This window comes from Dendroctonus ponderosae, unplaced genomic scaffold (genome assembly GCF_020466585.1).
Source record: "Dendroctonus ponderosae isolate FM_Combo_2020 unplaced genomic scaffold, Dpon_F_20191213v2 Dpon_F_20191213_1, whole genome shotgun sequence".
NCBI lineage: Eukaryota > Metazoa > Arthropoda > Insecta > Coleoptera > Curculionidae > Dendroctonus > Dendroctonus ponderosae.
In genome coordinates this window covers 7,708,449-7,720,294 of record NW_026017110.1, presented here as the reverse complement: position 1 = coordinate 7,720,294, position 11,846 = coordinate 7,708,449, and positions in this window count along the sequence as shown.

The following is an 11,846-nucleotide window of genomic DNA, read 5'->3' as shown; positions in this document are numbered from 1 at the left end:
GATCGTCGTCAGAATTGCACTGTTTCCCAGTAGAAGTTTTCCAGCCCAAACACTTCTGAAAATGGAAGTTATTTGGGCTGGCGAAACGTCAGGAAGCAGTTTTTTCACAACGCCCTTAAAGCTGAAAAACATATTCTGCTCTAGTGACACTTTGATCATCTGCTTCAATTCTGCTGCCGTTTGATGATGTACTTTTTTAAATTAAATTATTTAAATAAAAATTAAATTTTAAATTCTGTAAGTCGCACTGTTTGCATTTTTTAAGCTTTATGTACATGTGTTTAAACTATGTTTTAGTCGTTTTCTGCTATTGACTTTTTCCGTTTGAAGAAGAAAAAGTGCACGTTAGTTCAAACATTATTGAAGTTTTATGTACACTCAAAATTAAGGAATTTTTTCCAATTTAATATATTCCTCTTCTCCTTCTCTATTTTCTTCTCACTGGCTTCGTTTCATCTTATGCATCTGTCGTTATACATTTTTCGCACACGCGGTTTTTGCCTCACTGTTTTTCACGTTTCAAACTAAAACATTTACCTTTTAATTGTGATTATTATTATTTCTGGCATTTTCCTTCTTTCTTCTTCTCCTTGCTTTTCCATCATGGAAGAAAAATATACAAATAGAAAGAGCTTTCGCATGTCTACAGGTAGACTTAATAGCTGGATAGAAAATGGGGAAATTGGCCAGTGAAACCCATTGGTTTGAGTGCACATTCTTAAATTTTTTTGCAGAAAATTGCGAACTTTAACAACTGCTTCAAAAAACCGACCAAAGCAAAGGCCATAACTAAAGTCCGATTTCATATAAACCAAAATTTTTTTGGTTCGCTTTGAAGGCTTTTGGCAAATTTCCTTCTGAAACGTTTCGTAAGTTTAAGATTTCTTACGTAAGTTTTTCCGATGCAACACTGATAGGTTTTTCGGACTTTCTCCTGTCGGAAGGCAATAACTTATTTTTAACGACAATCTAAATGCTTGAAAAACTCACTAGTTCTATTTAAATTTCTACAATTATTATTTGAGTGAAAAATAAAAAGTCTCCGATTTTAATCAGCTATAATTTATATTTGCGACCGTTTGAACGTTTTAATTGCTACTGACTTCTTCCTACTCTGCTTCTTTTCCTGTTGCTCTTCTCCACAGAGGAAAATCTGCACGACGTAAAAAATACCTTCGAGTGAGTAGAATGCATGGGCAACTCAGTTAATTTTTAGGAGTTAGGTGCAGTGCTGCGCAAATGGCTTGCTGCGCCAACCCAACTCACCGGCGCAATAACTCAGTTCCGTTGCTGGGAAAATATTGATGACCTTTTTTTACTTGTTTACAGATTTATGTTAACGGCCATTTACTAATAATATTTTTAAAGTTTCTGCAAAATTCCAGAATTTTCAAGTTTTAGCAGCTACTCTTTCTTTTCTAAATTGCTTTAGATTTATTTTAAAGGCCATTTAATAATAATATTTTTTAAACGTCCTAAAATTTCAGAATTTTTCAGTTTTGGCAACGTTGCTTTTTCTTAAATGCTGACAAGGTATTTTACAAAAGTTTTGATTGAAATCCCATTCCAGCTTCGAATTTGGAACAGAAATCAAATAATTTTCTTTCAAAAAACGAACAGAATAAGCGAAAGTTATTTCAGATTATATGGAAATCTCGTCACCTCCATTCCTCTGCAGAATATAGAATTTGTTAAAAAATGTGGTTTTTTAGTTTTGACTAAATGTTTTATGCTTTACTTTCTACTCAAAAACGATCTATTTTGTAGAGTTTTACTTAAAAATACTTAAGATCTGGAGGACTGTTATGCTAAAAATTACAAACTGATTTTTAACTTTGTAAACATTTCGCAAAAACTGTTTTCAGCGTCGAATTCGGGACAAAAACGAAAATACATTTCTCCCGTTTTTTTCCGAAAACAATTCAGGTTTTCTCTAAAACCGATCGCAAAACTAAAAGTTTTTAATCGAAAATGCAAAAAAGCATTATTTTCTGATCGCTTTCTTCTTTTCTGACAATAATGGGCTCTTTTCAGCCAAAAATTGCAATTTTAATTTTGCTAGAAAATTCGCTTCAATCATCGGTTTGCAGGGAACTTTAGAAAACCCATTTCAGTCTCGAATTGGGCACAAAAAGCAAATAATTTTGTTCAGTTTTTACCGAAAGTAGTTAGGATTATCTTGAAAAAACGACCAGAGAGCGACAGTTTACAACAAAATAACTTTAAAAATTGACCGCCCTCATCGCTCTGAAGAATGTTAAAGTTCCTTTAAATTTTCAGGTCATTCCGGTTTTATCAAAGTTTCTATGAAGCAATTCTTTCTACGCAAAAATCACATTATTTTGTAGTTTTACTTAAAATACTGACAATCTTCAAGTATTTTCTGTGAAAAATTATAAGATTAATTTTGTTGAAACACTCGCCTCCTAAACCGCATTGCAAAAATTTTTGGAAAACTTTTTGCAGCTTCGAATTATGGACAAAACCGTAATAATCGTTTCTAGGTTTTTTTCCAAGAATATTTCCCCACACTGAAAAAGCGAAAGTTTATAATCATTTATTTGGAAAACTCTTGGAAACTGGGTTTTTCGTCACTTTTAGGTCAATATTTCTAAACACCACTGTCTCTAAACAGAAAAACCGCGCTTTCCTAACGGTTTACTGTAAAATACTGGTAAACTGAATCTTTTATGCTAAAAAATTAAGAAATATATCGATTTTACAAGAAAACTCGTCGACTTTCTTTGGACCCAGTTCTGTTACAGACAAAAAAGAAGTAAAATGTTACTCAGAAAAAATATTGATGGCCTTTTTTTTAGATGTGAAAGTTCCAGTCGCGGATCTCGTAAAGTTTTAATAAATTAATTATAACTCATTAACCGATGAGTTATAACACGGAAACTCAGAGAGCGGCAAGAACTCAATAGCACAACTCAACACAGTGTTACCCAGACCTACTCTAGATGCTGGTCTATAGATGTATAGATAAATAGGTAGACATATAAAGTGAAATTAACGAGTGAAAACCCATTAGTTCTTCAATTTTTTTTGCGCAAAAATGTGAGTTATTCAATTGGTATTTAAAAACTACCGCTCAAAAAATTACTTGTCAGCAAAGTGTGATAAATAAAGCCCGGTTTTAAATAAACTTAATTTTTTTTGTTCGTTTGAGCCTTTGCCAAATTTCCATCTGGAGCTTTTCGACAGTTTTTTCTTAAGTTTTTTCTTTCTTTTCTTTTCTCTTAATTCTTAAGTAAAACTCTTCCTTTCAAATGACTTCAACTGAACTCAATATGGAAAAACTCCAGTGAACATTTATTAGCACAATGCCATTCCTGCATCGAAAATATGCACCCAAGAGAGTGTTTTGATTGCATTATGGATGCATTAAATGGCAGCTATAAAGTGTGTTTTCTATAACATGTCCCATGGGCCGGTGTGGGAGGTCCGCTTTGTTCCACCTGAATATCGGCTATTTTCATTCAAATTTTCAGTTTGTTTATTGTGACAAGCCACTCTTTTCGTCATTCATGCAGTGAAAACGACTTTGCCGTATCGAAGTTACTGGCCAGATCCGACTGTGCGGCTCATTGTCGTTCTTGTTGTCTGATTAAAACTGCTACCAGATAAAATTCCTGATTTTTGGAAGAAACGCTGAGCCAAATGCCACGTGCCGATGGATTCCTGTTTGGCATTTTTCCAAGCCCGAGTTCTTCGTAACTGTGCAGCGAGCGCAACTGGAGGCAGAGTGATCGGAAAAAGCACATACCGATACCGAGAAGAGTGAGCTAATTAATATCGGATAACATTTTATGTATTTTAGCCGACTCCGTGCGTCCGCTCGAAATTAAAATACCGTCGGATACAAAAGAGTCTTTGACTTAAAGATTCGCCTTTAGATATTTAATCAACGGGCGAACCAACGAGAAAAAAACGGCCCCGACACCTTAAGATGCCACTTTGAAGCTGTAATAACTGTAATTACGTCGTCGTTTTTCTGGCATAGAGTGGTCCTATAATTACAATTTAGTCCGCATACCCAAAGTCAGCATCTCATTGAACTGTCAAATTAGGAGCGTTAAAGAGGGGCCCGCAGTCTCACATTATCTAGGTGGTCTTCACCTATTCGATTTTATAATTACTCGACTCTTTCACGCCGTTTCGGTTACAATTTGCTTGATGTTCTTCAGCCACAATGACGAGAATTTTCAATTCAGAAGATTTAGGAATCACTGTTATCCAAAGCGTGATCTGAAAGGAAAAACAAGCAGGAGAATCTGCCTACAAGAATAATTCCACTCTGAACTCTTCAGCTGTGATGTTCGTTGGGTGGGTGGTACTGTGGCGGCCCATACAAACGAGCCACCTTATAAAATAATACGAAAGTGGGTGGTTCCCGATTTTATCGAGTTACGCAAAGTCAAAGTCTTAAACGGCCGCCGGATAATAATAATAAGTAAAACAATACTACCACGCGCGCATTATGGAACCCAGACGGGATTATCTTCTTTGAACAATGCTTGTGGTAGGCTCCGATGCGGATTACGGTAGCGCCGTTTCCTTCAGCTGAATACCCAGTCTTGTTAACGAGTTCATTCGGATGTTGCCTGTAGCCAGGAAGATATGGAAGCGGGCACTTCAACTTTTCAGCGCTTTAAGCAAAACCCTCATCTTTGACTAGTCTGTTCCTTTGCTTCTAGCGTGGGTGCAAGCGAGATAAATCCAGTCCAGCGCAGCGGCTCGGCCAACTAAACTGCTTGGAAAATGGGATTGGAACCGCGAATGCATTAGGTTTTAATGCATGCCAAAGTCTACTTGGACTTTAACGTATTTTTATGCCAAACCCTTCGGGGACGACCCTGGTAGGGGACAGCAACATAAATCTAAGCAGTTGAGAAGGTACAACATTTATTTGGAGACTCCTTGAAAAAAGTTTTCTTGGGACAAACCTGAGAAAAATAATGTTTATTTCCGTTTCTTTCAATGTGAACTTGGATGAATTCTGAAAATTCACTTTTTTGTTTGTTAAACTGGAGCTACAATGAGATATTTTGCTAAAGAATCAGTTAGTGCGGTTTTCCATTTTTCGATTATTATAGTCGCGCTTGGTAGCTTATTTTTGTATTTGTACAGTTTGTATTTTTAAAACTTTTTCCCGCTTATGAAAATTGAGTCACATTAAAGCTAATTGGTTGAGATACAGAGATTCAGTGATTTTTTTTCGGGTTTAAATCTGGTTGAAAGGGGAAAAGAGATCGAGCTCTTGCATTGGAAATGCACCGTTTTTGCAACGTAAACTTTCATAAACACGAAAAATTGGATTCTTATATTCCCAAACAAACTAATAAACCTGAAATTTTTCAATCAACTGCATCAATTTACTTGCTGAACGGCACAAAACAATGACGGGCTATTAAAACCGTAAATGATATTTTCGATTGGTGCTGGTGAATATGCAGGAGATTTCGGGCCTTAAGGCTCCAGGAAATTAAATGGGACGTTAATGCATTGATTTGCTGGCATAATGATACAGTGCCACCCAATAAACTCGGCTGCATTGTATGGATTTGTGCTGATGGCAATTTTAAAGCCATCGCAAGGTCCGGACACTTCCTGCATCCATCATGCGTGTGCTGGACAAATTTTAATTAACGGTTTCGGTTAATTAATTTTTCGTATAATATTCAGCAATATAAATCTCCCGGTGACGTATTAGGTAGGCAGTCAACTTTCCGGGTCATATTCGATAGTGTGGTGTGTATGCAGTAAATTTGCTTAACCCAAAGTATATATAAATCTGGGTGGTCTCATTTTCCCCCGATCTCGTTTTTCTCTTTTTGCTTTTGGCCCAAAACGCACTCGCCATGGGTTACATGCAAATGTCGATCCGGCCACAATATATATTTATATTTATGCACAAAATATACTTTTACGGAATATTAAGACGTATTTATAGGTCGTTTTGCTGCGGCTGGAATGGCGAATTTCACAAAAGGTATTTTTATTGGGTTTTGTGCAACGGTCGATCGCCACTCACACTTACCATCAGTAGCTTCGGCCATCAAGTGAATCAACGTTATTTGTCTCGCAGACATTTTATTGCCTGAGTTAACGTTATCAGAAGTACATAATACAAAGTTTCGGGATTTTGAATGGAAGAATGGAAAGCGAGGCATTTTGTGGCTTTCTTTAAGTTTATTCTCACAGTTTTTCGTCGAAATCTCTAAATTGGTGTGGTGCAGTCAACAGAATTCATATTTGGCTGGAAATCATACACCATGACCATTTTACGCATGATTCCACGTATCTCGATTAAGTCCACTAAACTGGAAAAATGTGGAGGTTTTCACTGAAAAACTTCTTCTTAAACAGCATGTATTTCTGCTACTCAACTCAGACAAAAATGTAAAAATAAATAAAACATATCAGTCAAGGTTCAGACTCCAATAGAAGTTTATTGATTATTTGCTTAGAGTTCTCTTTTCGCTTTGTATGAGTGTTAAATCCCTACTTCTGCTAACTTGAGATTTATGGATTTTTCCTTAACACTGCTGCAAATCAGGTGAGTTCTTGACTTTTAAGTGCAAGTTTGAAACCTGTATTTTGAGTAAGTTTGCAGTCGCCACTTTCACCACTTTGCGCGTGGTAACTTTTTGTTGCGCAGCTGTAAACCAGGAGCGTTCTTGAATTTCCGATGGATTGTTCAAGAATTTTTTTTAAATCAGCCGATGCTTACATTTAAATAAAATAGCGTCAGCTTATAGCTAAAAAGATCTTGTTTCGTGTACCAAAATTTCAAGTTGCCTTTATCGTTTCTTTTGGAAGTTTTGTTTTTTATTAGCTCAACGGAAATCAGGAGGTTTCAGATCACGTTCAAGAATTTGTGAAAAATTAGCCGAAGCTCATATTGAAATAAAATTTTCCCCGTGTATATCTCAAAAACTATTGTTTATTAGGCGAAAATTTCAACTTGCTATTTGCACATTTTTGGCAGTTATGAGTTTTTAAATTGAAATTTAAATAAGGGGGTTTCAAAGGCAAGTTTAAGGACTTCGGAAAAATCAGCCGATGCTCATATTCAAATAAAATTTCCTTGGTTTATGGCCCAAAAACTGATGTTAATTGAGTCGAAATTTGAAGTTGCAATTTGCACCTTTTAAGGAGTTATGATTTTTTAAATTCAACTGCAAATTAGGAGATTTCAAAGACAAGTTCAAGAAATTCTGAAATATCAGGCCATGCTCATATTCAAATAAAATTTCATCGGTTTAAAGCCCGAAAACGATTGTTTACGGTTTATAGCCCGAAAGCAGTTGTTTACTGTTTCCAAATTTCAAGTTCCTATTTGCACATTTTTGGGAGTTATGATTTTTTAAATTCAACTGCAAATTAAGAGGTTCCAAGGACAAGTTCAAAAATTTCTGAAAAATTAGCCGATGGTCATAATCAAATAAAATTTCTTCGGTGCATGGCCCAAAAACTAATGTTAATTGCGTCAAAATTTCAAGTTGTTATTTGCACCTTTTAGGGAGTTATGATTTTTTAAATTCGACTGCAAATTAGGAGATTTCAAAGACAAGTTCAAGAAATTCGGAAATATCAGGCCATCCTCATTTTCATATAAAACTTCCTCGGTTTAAAGCCCAAAAACGGTTGTTTGCGGTTTATAGCCCGAAAGCGGTTGTTTACTGTTTCCAAATTTCAAGTTTCTAATTGCACATTTTTGGGAGTTATGATTTTTTAAATTCAACTGCAAATTAAGAGGTTTCAAAAACAAGTTCGAGAATTTCTGAAAAATTAGCCGATGATCATATTCAAATAAAATTGCCTCCGTTTATAGCCCAACAGCGGTTGTTTAGTGCTTGAAAATATCAAGTTGCTATTTGCATATTGTTGGGAGTTATCATTTTCTAAAATCAAGTGCAAATTAGAAGGTTTCAAAGACAAGTTCAAGAATTTCTGACAAATCAGCCGATGCTCATATTCACGTAAAATTGCCTCGGTTTATAGCCCAAGCTCAGTTGTTTAGTGCACCAAAATGTTAAGTAGTAATGTGTACTATTTTCAAAGTTATGACTTTTTATCTCAAGTCAAAATCAGACGGCGGTTTTGCAAAATTCCGAAAATACTGCGATTTTGCAAGAAATTTGGAACTTTAACTTGAACATTTACATTTAAAATTAGAGTTTGAAACATTTCAAATGATTTAATGATTTAACGGTTCTGGAACCAAAAATGTTCGCAAAACCTTTCGTATGTTCGTTGTTCGAAGRTACCTAAATATTACGATATTTTATAAATTCACTACAGTGCCAGAATACCTGGAAAATGAAACGCAAATTCTTCCAGCTAGAAGAAAAGTGCCCCAGCTCKTCTGTAAATTKAAAATTCGACTGCGTTTACCTCAAGTAGAATTCTTCAACGATCTTGAATAAACCAAAAATTCTTGAGACGCTGCAAAAAAAGACTCGAATTATCCGAAAATTTAAAACTGCCTTGGAAACCTTTTGAGCACCGTGCATGAAAATGGCCAACACTCATAAATTGACCGAAAATTGCCATAAAATTGTTCGATGGTAAAGAGACAAATTTGCATTTGCAAAGCCAAGACAAAAAGCTCGTTTTTTTCCTTTTTGAATCTCCCGCTGAAATGAAAAATTCCACTGAATCTCGGTATCATTAAAGTAAAATAATTCAATTGCAGACTCAAACGTCTCAAAAAGTACCTACAATAAATCCCCAGAAATTGCGTATAGAAGGTGTTGGCTAAATGTGGTRCTATAATCCCACATAATTTCCCATTAAATGCCATCGGAACATTGAAAAGTCGACCAAGGGGAGAAGAAAAAATGAGAATTYGGAACCAGCTCGTACGCTGGCAGATAGCGAACATAAACAATGTCTGAATTATGCCCACCTTAAATTGTTTTCAATTTCCAAGTCCATTGTAAAAGGCCATATTGTAACCGGGCCCCTATTGTTAAGCCGGTCACAAAAGTATTTTCTGCCACCAACATCATATATTAAGGCTGGCGGCGTAACAATCGCAAGTGTGCAAATGAAAGTAACATAAATCGTTACGATCATTAAATTCAGTGACAATATTTTAACCAAATACATGATAAATCAGCCGGACAATTCGTAATTTTGATTTACAATCGGGGCCAGGCGCTGGATAGCGCATAAATTAGGCGCGAAAAGAATTCAATCGGAATTGATGATGATGATGAATTCGGTTCTGAAAAAGTTTCTACAGGAAAATTTCCAATTAAATATAGAACAATTAAGGCGCTGGTTTCAACATTAATCCTCGCACTGGACAACTAAATTAATTACGAACTTATGATGGTACCCACCAAGCCAATGTCAGATTAACGGCTCACCACAGTACTTCCATTATACGCTAGCTCCGCTTTGCAGTAAAATAAGTTATTTGCAGTTTTTTCGGCTCGCTTGCCTGTTTTATTTGCATAACATCGCGTTCATAATGGAAACTGTTGTAGCGCTTCCCTAAGAAAGCCACTCGCTGTAATAACCATGGCAAAATATGGGATCGGACTGGACAAAACGCTGTTGTGACCACCGTTTGATTGTTATTGGCAGCGGAAATTCTATTTTACGATATTAAGCCGACTGCTTGCGGAATTTACGATTTTCTGCTCCAATTTTTCGCTGCGAGATCGTTTTAGTGGGTCAGCGAATAATGGCTTTGATTCACCAGCTCGCTATTTTATCGGAGTTTAGTTGCTGGGAAGTTTGAACGTTTGCCTGAAACTGAACTTTTGAAGGCAAACTCTGAGGAATAAACCTGGCCAAGTTCATTTGTAATGCTTTTACCACCCAAACATAGTTGTTTGGCATCTGAGAGAAATACGCCCACCGCCGGCAATAAACTGAAAGTTCCATCGGTCGGCCGTCGACATTAAGCAACAAATTGAAGAGAAAAATTGAATATAACAGAAAATAACAAGACTGTCGGTCATATGGGCCTTTACTAATGAACATGTCAACGTATTTTATAAGCGTCGCTTGGTGAAAACCGTATAGAATCGAACAAACGATCCGGCTCCGTTTTTATTTAAGGAATACTGCCGCTTTTGTCATACTCGATTTCACCCATAACGAGGCATAAAGTTGCCTTTTTTTGTTCTGTGGCCACTCATAACATCCTTCGGCTCTTCAGTCTTGCAACGCGACTCCATTGTATGCGCGCCCGATTTTTTCCATAAAACCCATTATTGGTTTCAATAGCCAATAGACTAGTTGGAAATGGATATTTTTTAACCGATTTCTTCATGCATACTCTTGCCTGCAAATATTCGGTTTTATGAGTAGCTTTAATTAAAATTAAGCGAAAGACTAAAACGAGAGCTGGCGTGAAATGCAAGTTTCGTATTCAGTACAACATATTCAGCTGACCAGAGTCAACGTTTGATAAAAATCGAACTAAAGTTTGAACCAGAAACTTGCGCTTGGAAATATTTGCGTGCGATCAGGCACTTTCTACAAAACAGTCAACAATAAAAAAACGGAAATCGAACAGCAAATGACTCATACAAAGGGACAATCAAGTAAACAACTATATCATCACGTTAATTCTGTATTTTGCTACCTGTGGAAAGTGGTGAAAGCCTCCATATCGCTTGAGTTTTTTTGGAAAATGTCACTAAATATTAATTTCGGTACGGTGAGTGAATAAAATACCTCGTCAATTATTTGTTCATATGCAGCATATACAGGATGATTTAGTGCCAATAATCGCGTTATCTGCTAAGTGAAAGATTAGCGATTTCAATTCGTAGTGAAACTTTATTATTTGTTCAACTGTAGTGTGAGTTTTATGAGGATTAGTTGCGAAGAAAATGGAGGATGGGTCACCAGCTCGTAAACATTATTCCTAATCTATACATCCTTTAGCTTGAACTGAGTTTAGTTTTTCAAGAAGCAACATTTTTTATTTCTTTTTATTTCCTCTTTTCATTTCAAATAATTAAACTTTTGACKAAGTTTCTGTATTACTAAAGAATTATTTCCTTTCTTTCCAGGTGGCACGATGCAGCTCTAGCTATGGGAACMTAACAGAAAATTGCAAAAAAWTTTTTWWWACTMTTTAATTTATCCTAATAATACATATGGAGTTAAAAAARCTTGATGATGCGCTAGCTTGTAGCAAAAGATTTTTGATTGCAGGAACAACCAGCGCTTTGGGTCTTTAAACCTTTCAACTCCCCTGGCGCTGAAGCCGAGAACAAAATGAATTTGGGCCCTAAAGCAACTTTTTATGGCTAGTTTATGTGCGTTATAGGAGTTTTTGAATTTCTGCGAAATGTTGATAACTGACCGAGTTACAGGGTAAAAGGGTGGAAGCATGTGCAAGTTTGAAAGTTTTACGCTTGTCAATATTCAGAGCCTATTTCCTTCCAACCTTTTGCAAATGCAAATTTTCTTGGAGACAGTGAATGTATCGAGAATACACTTTGCAAACAATCTGATGTTGTATTTTGAAAATGAGTTAATCGAGGTAAAAATTCAAAGTACTTTGTTGGGAAATCGTCTTTTTGACCTTCAAATCATCATAACTTCCAAGTTTTTCAACCGATTATAATTTTGCAAAACACAGTTTTATTGAATATCGTACGTTCTTTAAAAAAATTTCAAAATCAGCCCGCTATTAACAGAGTTATGCTGTTTTCTCAAAAAATTGCAATTTTGAAATGCACATGCAATGTGTGGAAAAATTGGTCTATTCGACCTTCAAACACAGATGACTTTCAAGTTTCTTAACTGATTTCAAGCTTGCAAAATACGGTTTTTAGCGAAAATCACTAGCTTTTGAACGAACTTTC